Source organism: Bubalus bubalis, chromosome 5 (genome assembly GCF_019923935.1).
Source record: "Bubalus bubalis isolate 160015118507 breed Murrah chromosome 5, NDDB_SH_1, whole genome shotgun sequence".
NCBI lineage: Eukaryota > Metazoa > Chordata > Mammalia > Artiodactyla > Bovidae > Bubalus > Bubalus bubalis.
Window position 1 is genome coordinate 113,366,733 of NC_059161.1, and position 12,832 is coordinate 113,379,564.

Sequence of the window (12,832 nt, forward strand, 5' to 3'; positions counted from 1 at the left end):
ACTGGATCATGGAAAAAGCAAGAGAATTCCAGAAATTTCTGCTTTATTGACTATGCCAAAGCCTTTGACTGTGTGGCTCACAATAAACTTTGGAAAATTATGAAAGAGATGGGAATCCCAGACAACCTGACCTGCCTCTTCAGAAATCTATATGCAGGTCAGGAAGCAACAGTTAGAACTGGACATGGAACAACAGACTGGTTCCAAATAGGAAAAGGAGTACGTCAAGGCTGTATATTGTCACCCTGCTTATTTAACTTATATGTAGAGTACATCATGAGAAACGCTGGGCTGGAAGAAGCACAAGCTGGAATCAAGATTGCCAGGAGAAACACCAATCACCTCAGATATGCCGATGACACCACCCTTATGGCAAAGGGAAGAGGAACTAAAAAGCCTCTTGATAAAAAGTGAAAGAGGAGAGTGAAAAAGTTGGCTTAAAGCTCAACATTCAGAAAACGAAGATTATGGCATCTGGTCCCATCACTTCATGGCAAATAGATGGGGAAACAGTGGAAACAGTGTCAGACTTTATTTTTGGGGGCTCCAAAATCACTGGAGATGGTGATTGCAGCCATGAAATTAAAAGATGCTTACTCCTTGGAAGGAAAGTTATGACCAACCTAGATAGCATATTCAAAAGCAGAGACATTACTTTGCCAACAAAGGTCCGTCTAGTCAAGGCTATGGTTTTTCCTGTGGTCATGTATGGATGTGAGAGTTGGACTGTGAAGAAGGCTGAGTGCCGAAGGATTGATGTTTTTGAACTGTGGTGTTGGAGAAGACTCTTGAGAGTCCCTTGGACTGCAAGGAGATCCAACCAGTCCATTGTGAAGGAGATCAGCCCTGGGATTTCTTTGGAAGGAATGATGCTAAAGCTGAAACTCCAGTACTTTGGCCACCTCATGCGAAGAGTTGACTTATTGGAAAAGACTCTGATGCTGGGAGGTATTGGGGGTAGGAGGAGAAGGGGACGACAGAGGATGAGATGGCTGGATGGCATCACTGACTCAATGGCCGTGAGTCTGAGTAAACTCCGGGAGTTGGTGGTGGACAAGGAGGCCTGGTGTGCTGCGATTCATGGGGTCGCAAAGAGTCGGACACGACTGAGCGACTGAACTGAACTGAACTGAGGGAGATTTTGGAGTTGAGCATGTCTCTCCTTCTTTTAAGAAAGAGGCCAATGGCAATTTTTCTGAAATTGTTTACCTTTTATCTAAATTAGCTCTAGCCTGTAAGGATTGAATAACCTTTGATTCAGTTCAGCCCTGGATATTATTTAATGTAGGCCCTGAGACTAAGGACTAAGCTACTTCCCGTGGCTTATCTTAGAGCTTCTGAGATAAAGGAATTATGTAAGTTCAACCTTTCCTTCTGATGTAGAACTGGTAATATTTTCTCAGCGAGCCAATAAGCCTGAGTTCTCATTTCCCCTGTTTTCTTTAGTATTAATTACAGGTCCCGGGTTGTGTATAGATCTTTCCTTAATAACCCAAGAGTTTACCAAATGAGATCTTCTCCAAGTCTTGGATGGGAAGCCTTTCCAGATCTTGTCTTGGGCTTCCCTAATGCTGTATGACACCTGTGTCTTCAAGTGCTGTGCTCACACTGCCTGGGGTGACAGCAGGGAGAAGCAGGGGACAGTTCCGAGTCTGCCTGGAGCTCTCTGCTCTTGCTGTCCTGTGCTAGCGTAGGAAAGACTCTATGCCTTGATGACAGGGATCCTGGTTGTGAGAAAATACCAGGTGAGCCAGGAGCGTTATTACTAATGATTTTCACAAGGGCCGAAGTGTTTGGGCCAAAAATAATTAGAGTGAGCAATAGAGCTACCAGAAGAGCAACCAAATAATGAGATGGCAATTAATGAACCGGCCCATTGTTCTTTTTGGCTCCAGGACATTAAGCCTTTCATTTTGTCATGATGACTAATAGTAATATTGTTCATTTATACCTTTATTTAATAGTTATTGTATACCTTTATTTGATCGTTATTTTACTTTTCATTTCTTTTAGTTTTAATCTTAATTTAATATCAAATCTTTTATTTTATTAATTTATTTGGCTGCACCGGGTCTTAGTTGCAGTATTCGGACTCTTACTTGGACCATGTGGGATTGAGTTCCCTGACCAGGGATCGAACCCAGGCCCCCTGCATTGGGAGCGTGGAGTCTTAACCAGTGGACTACGAGGGAAGTCCCAAGTCTTTTATTTTAATTAAAAAATTAGATTCCATCCCTCATACCCACCCCATCATAAACCTTATGAGCAAGAATTCTTTTGGTGATTTGTGCTTTTGAACTGTGGTGTTGGAGAAGACTCTTGAGAGTCCCTTGGGCTGCAAGGAGATCCAACCAGTCCATTCTGAAGGAGATCAGCCCTGGGATTTCTTTGGAAGGAATGATGCTAAAGCTGAAACTCCAGTACTTTGGCCACCTCATGAGAAGAGTTGACTCATTGAAAAAGACTCTGATGCTGGGAGGGGTTGGGGGCAGGAGGAGAAGGGTACGACAGAGGATGAGATGGCTGGATGGCATCACTGACTTGATGGCCTTGAGTCTGAGTGAACTCCCGGAGTTGGTGATGGACAGGGAGGCCTGGCATGCTGCAATTCATGGGGTCGCAAAGAGTCGGACATGACTGAACTGAACTGAACTTTCTGATTTCCTTCCCTGTGATAGGCCCCATAATAAAGGTCCCAATAAGTGTTTTGGTGTGTTGATAATCCACTCCAGTATTCTTGCCTGGGCAAGAGATCCCAAGGGCAGAGAAGCCTGGCGGGCTACAGTCCATGGAGTCGCAAACGAGTCAGGCACAACTGAGCAACTGAGCAACTGAGCATGCTGTACACTGGACCTCCCTTTAGATATCCATTTCCTTCTCCCTTTAGATCCAGAAGTATCGGGAAAAGCCTTTCACCTTACTTCCATAGCCAGGCCTCCAGGATGTCATGGGAACTGCCGGCATACAACTGACCCAGGCAGCAAGCTTCCCCTCCTACAACTGCCTGCCCACAGATTCCCCAGACAAGCAATGCTGGGTGCTCCCCGGAGCCCATTTCTCCTAATTTGTATATTAAGTGCCTCTCCTATCACCTTCGGCGTTTCTCCCTTCTCCTCAAGAAAGACCAGATTGCTTGCAAACCATTTCTCAGACCACAGAACACTGAGTCCTGGAAACTTTGGGCTTCTTTCCATAACTAAAGTGTTCAAAGAGTTGTAAGCCGAGGACTGATCCTGTCCTTTATTGCACAGGTTATGTTTGCACAAGACATTTATCAAGATTTGGTTGAACAAATTGCTCTCCCCCAACCCTAACTTTTCTTTGTTCTCCTCCTTCTGAAGAAAAGAGGTCAATAGGCCAGTTTAGGTCTTCTCAGAAGCCTTAGCTGACCCTTGCTGGTTCTGAAGTAAAAGTGTGGCTGAAGACCCACTAATTTCCCTGAATCTTTCAACGATTCTGTTTCTGGAGGCCCCTTCTTCCAAGGTCCAACCTCCCCTGGGCTCTTCTCTCCCTTTTTTGGCTTCTCAGAGTTCACACCCAGAGAGACCCATCGGTTTCAGAGATGTGGATTTTTTAGAAATCTTCTGTCCCTCCCCCTTTAAAAAAAGATTTATTTATTTAGCTAGATCCCCTGGAGGAGGGCATGACAACCCACTCCAGTATTCTTGCCTAGAGAATCCAATGGAAAGAAGAGTCTGGTGGGCTATAGTTCATGGGGTTGCAAAGAATTGAATGCCATTGAGCGACTAAGCACACACACATCTATTTATTTATTGGCTGTGCTTGGTCTTCGTTGCTGTGCAGGCTTTTCTCTAGTTGCGGATGGTAGGGGCTACTCTTTAGTTGTGGTTCGCGGGCTTCTCATTGTGGTGGTTTCTTTTGTTGCAGATGGGCTTTAGGGCATGTGGGCTTCAGTAGTTGTGGCTCCCAGGCTCTAGAGCACAGGCTCAATAACTGTGGCACATGGGCTTAGTTCCCGAGGCGTGTGGGATCTTCCTGGACCCAGGGATTGAACGTGTGTCCCCTGCATTGGCAGGCAGATTCTTTACCACTGAGTCACCAGGGAAGCCCAGAAATCTCCTGTCCTTTGTTTCATCTTTGTCTTGTGTGGGAAAGGTTGGATTAGATGGGCTGGCTGACCTCCATGTAGACACTCTGTTGGGTCTGCAGGTGGGTTCAGGGCTGAGGCTGCCATGGAGGAGGATAAGGCTAGGGTGTGCTTTTTTGAAATTTCATTTGTTTTTTATTTTTTGGCCATACCTCTCATCATGTGGGAATCTTAGTTCCCCTACCAGGGATCAGACCCTCGTCCCCTGTGTTGGAAGTGCAGAGCCTTAACCGCTGGACCACCAGGAAAGTCCTGGAGGTGCTTTTTTGATCCTATGCCTGACTCTGAGTTGGGTCTCTTGTATCTCATACTTGGGATCCATGCTGTGTGTGGCTTCTGAGATTGTTTACCGGCCTTGACAAGAGGTGACACGGATGGTGGCTGTGGGGAGAGTAGGGTGTGGCTGGGGTGGAGGTGGGAACGCTGGTTATGAAAGACTAGCAAACATTAGTGTGTGGACAGTGGGAGGAGCCACGTGGGGGGTGGAAAAGTTTGGCAGGACAGGCTCTTACTACATGAACTTTCTCAGAAATTCCTTAGCAGAAACGAGCTGGCTTGGAGCTTCTGAAGGAAGCTATAATGGCTGTGTATCTTTGACTGTAATGCCCAAAGAGTTTCGAAACTCAGGATTATAGAGATTCTTGCTGGTTAAGAATAAGAAGAAATTGTGTTGCCCATGACCTGTACTTAGAGTTGGTGTGTTCGTGCTGATTATTTCCCCTTTGAACTCTGACGAGCCAGGTGTCCCATCAGTTACGTGAGCAGGAAAACAGGTGTCACCACGAGTCTGTATTTAATTGCTACCTTAGAAAAGTGACAGCCTGAGCATGACTCTAATAACTTCACTATAGGCCTAAAAATATAAAAGACTAACTGCGGTTCTTCATCTTCTCTGTGAATGGATGTTTGCCACTGAGATCCTGGTGGGGTGTAGATTGGCATGAGGCTATTTTGGGAGGCTTATTGCAGTGTCCAGGGAGTTCATCCAACCAGGGTCTTTATCTGTACTTTAAATGACATGACCACATTCCTGCCTCTGCCAGCCCTCTAATGAGCTGTGGGGTAATGATGTGGATGCAGCAGACTAGCAAAGGACCCCGCTGTGTTCTGACTCTCTCAGCTCCGCTCCCAGGACTGAGAAGATGCTTCCTGGGGCAGCTCTCAGCTTAGCGCTCAGATGTGTGATGAGAGAGGGAAGGCGGGTTCTGGCCTGAAATAAGGACCCAGGGATGCTGGGCGCAGGGCCTGCGGGGTTGGACCGTTGGAAGAGAGCTCGTGCCTACAGGACACACTGTGTGTTCAGCTCTTCTCACTGGTTCCCGAGTTGCTTTGGTCAAAAACTCTCTTTTCTGTGCTGAATCTAAAGAGTGGAGATGAATCTTTTTTGACTGTTGAAGCTACTGCAGAGTCCTGTTGAGTCTGAGCTAGTAGTTAGTTATGCTTCATGTGGGATCTGGTTTCTGTCATGTTGAAGGCAGGAAGGGAGAAGTTCTGGGAAGGACTGTGCTTGTCTGGGGGTCCCTGTCCGATGATAACTCTTAGTCTATAGGTGTATTGCCCTTTTCAGTTTAGAATAGTATATATATAGTGGTATAGTAGTATAACGGAGAAGGCGATGGCACCCCACTCCAGTACTCTTGCCTGGAAAATCCCATGGACGGAGGAGCCCGGTAGGCTGCAGTCCATGGGGTCGCTCAGAGTCAGACACGACTGAAGCGACTTAGCAGCAGTAGCAGCATAGTAGTATAAAATAGTATATGTAAGTGAAATACATCAATTATTATATTGACATTTGTATAATTTTCCATTTTCTGATTAAATTTCAAAATCTTATTCTAATATTCATCTCATAGGCAGAAGAGACCCTAAATTAGTATATATATAGCCTTATTTTATTTATTAATTTATTTTGTTGAAATATAGTGGATTTGCAATGTTGTATTAATTTCTGCTATACAACAAAGTGATTCAGTTATACATATATATATATCCATTCTTTTTAAAAAATATTCTTTTCATTATGGTTTATCTCAGGGTATTGAATTATATATGTTTATTTTTAAAATTAGTCCCTTTGTAAATCAACTCTACTTCAATTGAAAAAATTCTGTGCTTTGAGATATTTTGGTAGAATTCTACACTGCAGTTTATTGACCTTATTTTTTTTCTGTTAATAATTGACAATTTTTGAACCAGTAGTCCTGAGCTTAGACTCTAGCGAGAAGTAGGGTTTATCTGTGCTTGTACAACTTTTCTACAGCAATTGTTAACACATTCCCAGCTCTGGAAATAAATTTGACTAATTGGGAGAAGCAGCGTTGATGTATATCTCTAGAAATAAGAGTTGCAAGTTCTATAAAAATGCCTCTCTGCTTCTCACATGGTCAGTGGGGAAATGGCTAATGGAAAATGAGAAAATACCTGGGTATCTGGCTACAAATCTGAGTTCTGGCTCTGTGTGTGGCTTGGCTCAGCTCTTTGGTCTTGGTAACAGGCTCATGATTGCTATGTTAGATGGGTTTCAGTATGTCATACTTTGTTTCCATCCAAGCTGTTCCCCAGGAAACACAACTGTTTGTCCTCTTTTTCTTGTTGGACTAAAACCATGGCACCATCTTTCTTCCAGGCAGACCAGAGTCTATCCAAATAGGACCGCCTATGTCTTTCAGAAATCTGTGAGCTTTGCTGGTTTTTCTGTATGTGGGAATGTACACAGGTTTTTTTTTTGGTGTCTGTGTTTCTGTAGATTTAAATTTTCTACACTGAAACATGTTGCTTCCTACTGGGAAAAAAATTAATGTGATTTAAGAAGAAACAAAAGATGATATCCTTTGTCTGTTTCTTTTGGAGAGGGGGAATGGGGCACTGAGTCATGAAAATTATGGAGCCTTGAGATAAGAATTAACTATTCGGATGTCATGTGAACCAACATGTATGCCCCATGCTAAGTCACTTTGGTTGTTTCTGACCCTTTGAGACCTAATGGACTGTAGCCTTCTAGGCTCCTCTGACCGTGCAGTTCTCCAGGCAAGAATACCGGAGTGTGTGGCCATGCCCTTCTCCAGGGGATTTTCCCCATCCAGGGATCGAACCCACGTCTCTTACATCTTCTGCATTGGCAGGTGTGTTCTTTACCATAGTGTTACCTGGGACGCCCATGTGAGTCAATATTAGTGCCTAATTCACAAGCACACCCTGGAAGAGGCAGAGGTTTAACTGTGCTTGAATGTGCATCAACTGTCTGGAACAATAGAATGCCATAAGGGAAAGTCCCTGGTAAGGTGCATTTTAGGAATCTGAAAGGTAGCATGATATAATAACGAGCATGGCCATGAATCAAATTTCTGTACAGATTCCAGATATTTGCCCTCATCATCAGATAATCTTTGTGAGGAGTAAAAGAGATATGTATGTGTGAAGTTTAGCCCGTGGTAGTGGTGCCAATAAACTCTCTTCCCTTTGTCCCCTCCATCTGTCCATCACCTTGAGGTTATGGGTGGAATTTAAGGGATGTGAGGTTGACTTAGCATCTGTTAAGCATCTCTTCTGTTGGAGAGATTGGGTTATTATTTTTTTTCTTATCAACAAATCGATGTCAATGTTTTGGGCCATTGAACTGTAATATAGTCAGAGGTCTAATTTCCACCTTTTGCCTAAACATCTACTAGCCCAATTTAGGAAAAGTTTCCAAGCAGAAGTTTTCAGACTGGCTGATAAAAATATCAGATTATTAGCTGTTAATCTCTAATATGTTCAAACTTCATAAAAACTGGACCACATGATTACAGCCATTCCAGAAAACAGTATGGAAGTTCCTAAAAAATGAAAAATAGATCATATGATGTGATAATTTCACTTCTGGATATGTATCCAAAGAAAGTAAAATCACTGTCTTAAAGAGACACCTGTGCCCTCATGCTCAGTGCCACGTTATTCATGACAGCCAAGACATGGAGACAGCCTAAGTATTTGTTGACATATAAATAAAGAAAATATGAGATAAACATTCTCTATGCAGTGAAATATTACTCAGTCTTGAAAAAGGAGGAAAGCCTGCCACTGTGACAACATAGATGAACCTGGAGGACATCATGCTGAGTGAAATGTCAGACAAAGACAAATACAGCATGAACTCCTTTATAGGTGAATTCTAAAATAGTAGGACTGAGAATTCCCTGGTGGTCCAGTGGTTAGTTTCCACTGCAGGGGTACAGTTTCCATCCCTTGTCTGGGAGCTAAGATCCCACCCACATGCTGCACTGTGTGGCAAAAAAAAAAAAAAACCCAACTGTATAACTCATAGAATAGAAACAGAGAAAAGATTTGTAGGGAGCTAATGGGTGGGGGAAATGGGGAGATGTTGGTCCAAGGGTACAAACTTCAGTTATGAGATGAATACCTTCTGAAGACCTAATGTGCAGCAAGGTGACTAAGGTAATAATAATGTATTATATATTTGACATTTGTTAAGAGAGTAGCTCTTAAGGGTTCTTACCACGCACCTGAAAGAAAACAGTATGAGGTGATGGATGTGTTAATTAGCTAAATTGCAGTGATCATTTCCTAATGTATATATATACAAAAATATATAAAATCATCATGTCATATGCTTTCAGTAGATACAGTTTTTATCTGTCAATAATGATTCAGTAAAGCTTGAAAAAAAGAAGTGAAATTGTAAAACCTTAGTAACTTCCAAGGTAATATTTACCATGTCTTCTCAGATTATTAAAACCATAGTGCTTTTAACACTAGATTGCAGAATAAAAGCATTAACCAATAAAATAAATAGACTATATGAATGAGGAAGAATTAGTGTCTGAAGCCAAACAGTACTCAGCACTTTGGCAGGCTCTTGCCTAGAAAGGCAATACGTGACGTGAAAAAAGTGACGTTAAAAGAACATTTGTCTCTTCAATGGACACGAGTCTGAGCAAACTCCGGGAGATAGTGAAGGACAGGGAAACCTGGAGTGCTACAGTCCATGGACTCACATAGAGTCAGACACAACTTAGCGACTAGACAACAATAACAAACTGGAGGTCTGGGCTCTGGTCCTAGTTCAGACATAGACTTTGTGTGACTTTATCCCGTCAAAGGCTGGGTTAGGAAAAACTACTCTTTGTGTTTTGTTATTCAATGTGTCATTCCCTATAAATCAAATAGCATCAAAGTCTTAATTGTGCGTGGTGAGATTAATTCAAAGATAGTCTTTTGCCTTTATAGTTAAAATCTGGATCACCTATGAGGATATCAGATGAGTAAATAATTCATCAGTCCACTCCCTTGTGAACTGACAAGATTTAGTGGTTCTGGGGAAGTTTACGTGCAGGCATTAATACTCTTGCTCTTAGCTCACTCATTAACTGCAGCTAATATTTATTTAGTTGATGCCATTTGCAAAGCATGGGAAGTACATCGTGGGAAAGGAAGTATAAAACAAAGACTTTACAATCGAGAGTTGACAAATGTAAGAGACTCCGTATGTCCAAGTGTGGTTATTGTTCATAAAGTCATTGTATCTTGGTACTGAAAAGGACCCTAGAAACCAACCAACTCCCCCAACTACTGATGAGGAAAACTCAGAGAAAGAGAGACCTCAACATGGACTGAGGCCAAGGCAAGGGGAATGGCGTTGTTGAGTAGAGTTGGATCTTAGACAGGATGGGGCTCAGTGCAGGGAGCATCTTGCTGTAGGAAACAACTCTCTTTGGTCCCAGTTGACCAGTTAGTTACCATGGTCCACATGATTCACATTCAGTGTGTTGCAGAATTTTATTGCTGTTTTCTCTTTTTACCTACAAGAGCAAGACGCAAGTATGAGTAAATATTGATATCTGTTGTATAATTTTTTCACTACTGTTTGGGGGTACGCTGACTGCCATTTGATCTTAACTCCTTGAACAAAAGAGAAAAGGAGAGGAATTGTTTCATTCTAACAAGAGCCTTCTACCAAATAACAGAGTTCTATCCCTCTCTTTTCAATTAGTAGATTCCTCCAAAGTTTGAGTGCATTTTGCAACACAGTTCTGTAACTGCATAAGCTTCAAAAGTACACTTTTATCAGAAAATAATGGGGCACCAGGAAGAGGAGATTTAACCGTTGAAATCACATGACTATCTGCATGACATCAAGGAATCTTGATGGAAATGCCTGCATTATGCTGGTTATCACAGCAGAGAGAGATGTGCTAGTCTTTGTACTGGGGGCTTACCGGGCACTGGTTTGAGAGGCCTCCAGTTTAATGTTTTGCCTTCATGTTCCAGGGTATCCCAGGTGACACAGTGGTAAAGCATTCACCTGCCAGTGCAGGAGACGTGGGTTCGATCCTTGGGTTGGGAAGATCCCTTGGAGTAGGAAATGGCAACCTGCTCCAATATTCTTGCCTGGAGAATCCCATGGATAGAGGAGCCTGGTAGGCTACAGTCCAGGGGGTGGAAAAGAGTCAGACATGACTGAGTACACACACAGAGAATGTATAGGGAGAGGAGGAAAACTAAATTGGACTTAGAAAATTACATTTTGGCATGAGATGCTCAGTGTTTGGTGGCTGCTTCTCCTCCTGGGCAGTCAAGAGCTTGCCTGGGCCCCACGGGACCACTGACAGAAAGTAATCTTCAGTGGCTTCTCCTTGGCACTGCCCAGGGTCCTAGCACAATATGTATTTTCCCGGTCTGCCTGGTGGAGATTCCTATACCATGAAGATAGGTCTGGAATATCAGGGAAGGGGAGACATTTTCAAAACTTACATCAAGAGATTTCCTAGTGAGTAACCTTATTGAAAGTGGATCCTTCTTGAAATTCTCTGGTCATTTCCACTGACCCTGTATTCCTACTTGTGCTGCTTGCTTCTTACGCTGCAATGTCTCTGGTTTATTGGTCCTATTTCCTTTCCCAGCTCCATTGATGAAGATGTACCCCAAGGCCCAGTCCTTCATCCCCTGATGGTCTTAAAGCTTTCTTCTTGGGAGATGAATTCTACTTTCAATCCTTTAGTTATGTCCTGACCGAAGGTCAATGCCTTGTTGAGGAAAAAACTCTTCGAGGCACTGACTGAAAGCTAGTGAGACCAAAGCACAGGAGTGAGAAGACTGTCCCACAATTCAGAAAGCAGGCAAGGTCCAGATCCTGCAGGGCCCTCATGGACCTTGGTGAATAGTTTGGGTTTAGTTTTAAATTCAGTGGAAATCTGAGGAACAGTTTTAACCATGAAAGTAACATGTTTAAATGTGCATTTTACTTCATTCTGGCAGTTGCTATCACAATGACCCAGGTACAGCAGCTTGGGTTATAGCTTGGTAATAACAGAGGTGGAAAGAGTTGCTGTCATTCACTTGCTAAGTCATGCCTGACTCTTTGCGACCCCACAGACTGCAACCTTCCGGGCTTCCCTGTCCTTCACTATCTCCTGGAGTTTGCTCAGATTCATGTCCGTTGTGTTGGTGATGCTATCTAAACCATTCCATCCTCTGCCACTCCGTTCTCCTTTTGCCTTCATTGTTTCACAGCATCAGAGTCTTTTCCAGTGAGTCAGCTCTTCAACTCTTATTCTATGTAAAATCCACAGACTCATCTCCGAGTCCTTCAGCAAAAATGAGTTTATGACCATGCATGCCTGCCAGGAATCATATGTCAAAATCAGTGTATGATTTTACCTCAAACTAAATAAGTCTCTGCAAGCCGTATCTCTTCTAATGAAACACTGTCACGGGACAGAGGCAGAGGCTCTCTGCTCCCAGCAGTTCTGCTGCAGTATTGAATCTTCCAGCATCTTCTCTGTTTGCCCTCCTCTCTCTTCCCAATCTAGTGCTTCTCCAGGTCCTGTGGGTTCTTCCTAGACAGTGATTCTGAAATCTGTTCCTTCCTTCCCTCTCAGAACCCCAGCTCCTCCTTTTTTCGTGACCAGCCACTGTACACTCTAGAGTGCACAAATCCATCCTGAATTCCCATGGGTCTTCTGCCATCCAGCATTTGCCATACGCTTCTTTGTCTACTTATTAACTTTATTGTAATGCCTCATGTCTCCAGTGAGATAATTAGCTTCAATAGGCTTCACAGATGTCGGTGACAGTGAACCAGAGGGCCCCTCCTGGTCAGTTTTGTGTAGCCTCTGTCCCTGTGACAATAGAACCTTAACTGGAAATGACAGCGTACAAAAGACAAGACAAAGGGGGAGTAGGTTAGCACAGAAAGCAGGATTAATGTTTGTTTTTTCGATTGTTTTCTTGGCCGCGTCACAAGGCCTGTGGGATTCTAGTTCCTTTACCAGGGATTGAACCCATGCTCCCTGCAGTGGAAGCACGGAGTCTTAACCACTGGACTGCCAATGAAGTCCCAGGATTATGATTTCTTTGGAAATAGAAGCATCTCTGAAATTTGGAAAGCTAGTACTTTTTTGACTGTTGGAAAAAAAAAAAAGACTACCTTTTTTTGGTATAGTTCTTCATTGTTTACAAAATTGTTTTATACTCATTATCCATTGCTATCTTTCAACAAGCTTGGGAGAAGTATAATTAGTGTCATTTTTAGGAAAGAAAGCGGAAGGTTGGAAGGATGGTTTGACCAAGACCACAGACCCCAAACGTGTCAGAACAATGTCTCCAGTCTTCTAATACCAGGTAAAATCAGTTCAGGTCAGGCATGGCATTTTCACTGGGAAGATGCACTTAAAATTTGTTTTTTATTTTTATTTGAAGGATAATTTCTGTACAATATTGCTTTGG

General features: G+C 43.0%; 1 protein-coding gene across 1 annotated transcript in view; it reads left to right on the top strand.

The window, feature by feature from the left end:
• The window catches only part of BARX2 (BARX homeobox 2), an 81,190-nt gene that overhangs the window by 42,891 nt on the left and 25,467 nt on the right, over nt 1–12,832 (top strand). The window lies entirely within an intron of this gene.